The sequence below is a fragment of the Palaemon carinicauda genome, chromosome 4 (genome assembly GCF_036898095.1).
Source record: "Palaemon carinicauda isolate YSFRI2023 chromosome 4, ASM3689809v2, whole genome shotgun sequence".
Taxonomy (NCBI): Eukaryota; Metazoa; Arthropoda; class Malacostraca; order Decapoda; family Palaemonidae; genus Palaemon; species Palaemon carinicauda.
The window spans coordinates 145,938,368-145,940,867 of record NC_090728.1 but is presented as its reverse complement, the minus strand read 5'-3'; positions in this window follow the sequence as shown (position 1 = coordinate 145,940,867).

Sequence of the window (2,500 nt, the reverse complement as noted above, 5' to 3'; positions counted from 1 at the left end):
ATTCTCTCTCTCTCTCTCTCTCTCTCTCTCTCTCTCTCTCTCTCTCTCTCTCTCTCTCTCTCTCTCTCTCTCTCTCTCTCTCCAAGATGTACGAGCAGTTTCTCTGGAAAATGCAATACTTGTAAATCTTTGAGCAATCATTGGCCCTTTCAAGAGGAAAAGTAAAAGGAAATAAAAAACTATCTTATTTCATTACTCCTTGAAGGGGATCGTCACCCAATGAAAACTTAGTTCTCAAAAATAAGATATAAAAACAAGATATTTTCTATATATTACTGAGTTTTCATGTTAGGATAAAACCAAGGCAATTTGCGCGGTTTTTTTTGTTGCACTCAAAGAGATTTTATTTTTGTCTTTGAGTCTTTCAAATTTGATATGAGCCCAGAACCTTATGAATCAAGATGGAGGAGACAAAATAGGATGAATGTCTTTTACAGTTTTCAACCAATGTATCAAGACATGATTTATGTTCTTAATGTCATTCAACAACTCTCTCTCTCTCTCTCTCTCTCTCTCTCTCTCTCTCTCTCTCTCTCTCTCTCTCTCTCTCTCTCTCTCTCTCCATTGCTTATGTCTTATCCGCCATCCGACGATAAGTAGTTCTCTCTCTCTCTCTCTCTCTCTCTCTCTCTCTCTCTCTCTCTCTCCTCTCTCTCCTCTCTCTCTCTCCTTAATGCCTAATTTCCATTTCACGCTCAGTAGTAACAATCTCTCTCTCTCTCTCTCTCTCTCTCTCTCTCTCTCCTCTCTCTCTCTCTCTCTCTCTCTCTCTCTCTCTCTCTCTCTCTCTCTCTCATCTTAAAGTGTTAATCCTCATCTCACGTTTTGTAGTAAATCTCTCTCTCTCTCTCTCTCTCTAGAAAAAATAATCTGATATCTAACACTCAGCATGGATTCCGTAAAGGTGAAACAGCTTTGATGAAAAGTATTGATAGAAAAAAAGTTTCCATATTAATTTTATGCGACCTATCAAAGGCATTTGATAGTGTTAACCATGATGAGTTGTGTAAATCTCTTAAGGAACATTACATTGATACGTTCTGGTTTCTCGATTACTTGAGGGATAGAAGTCAGGTAGTTAGATTAGGAGACGTAAATTCTTACATTGAAAAGGTTGAATTTGGAGTCCCACAGGGATCTGTCCTAGGACCAATTCTATTTTTAGTCTACGTTAATGACATGATTAGATACATAGAAAACTGCCTGCTAATTCAATATGCTGGTGACACACAAGTTCTTTTGGCTGATCAAATAGAAAATTTAGATGGCTTAATTAAGAGGGCTGAACTAATATTGCTCAAAATATTATTAAATGCCACTAAAACACAGTGCATGTTTGTGGGTAGCTCACAGTATATTAGCAAAATTCCAGATGGCATTATAATAAAATGCGATGGTGATGAAGTCAAGATAAGTCAACATGTAAAAAATCTAGGTCTACACATGGACAGGTACATGACATTCAGGACTCACATTGACGAGCTGAGTAGAAAAGTTAGTGGCATACTAATGTATATAAGAGAGTAAAAGATTACTTTGATAATACTACTCGAGCTTTGATAGTGGAAAGTCTGGTCTTGAGTGTAATAAACTACTGTATTAAGATATGGGGGTCAACTAATAATATGCACATGGAAAAAGCTCAAAAAATCGAAAACTTTGCAGGTAGAGTAGCCGTTATTGGGGTGAAAAAACACGATCACATCACCCCAACCCTCCAGAAATTAAAGTGGATAAAATTAAAAGAAAAGTGCATGTACGATGTTTGTTTTTTTGTTTTTAAAAGTTTGAGAAAAGAATATCCCAACTGGCTATACACATTTCCTACAGTTGGTAATTGTAGGAATGCATTAACCAGACAGAATGAAAATCTACATGTAGACAGCTATCGAACGGATTTGGGTTCAGGCTCAATGGCAATAAGGGGCCCAGCTTGCTGGAACAAACTACCTCTGGAAATAAGAAAATGTATAAATGTTAGTTCTGATTTATTCAAAAAGAAACTTAAGCTATATTTTTTAAATTTTATTTGAATGTATATATATCCTAGATTTTTACAATCCAATTATTGTGAATTTTATGTAAATAATTTATATTGTTACGTAACAGAATAACCATTTTATAATGGAATAAAGGTTTTTGACTTTGACACTCTCTCTCTCTCTCTCTCTCTCTCTCTCTCTCTCTCTCTCTCTCTCTCTCTCTCTCTCTCTCTCTCTCTCTCTCTCTCTACCTCTGGAAATAAGAAAATGTATAAGTGTTAGTACTGATTTATTCAAAAAGAAACTTAAGCAATATTTTTCAATTTTGACTTGAATGTATATACATCCTAGATTTTTACAATCCAATTATTGTGAATTTTATGTAAATAATTTATATTGTTATGTAACAGAATAACCATTTTATAATGGAATAAAGGTTTTTGACTGACTTTGACTCTCTCTCTCTCTCTCTCTCTCTCTCTCTCTCTCTCTCTCTCTCTCTCTCTCTCTCTCTCGTC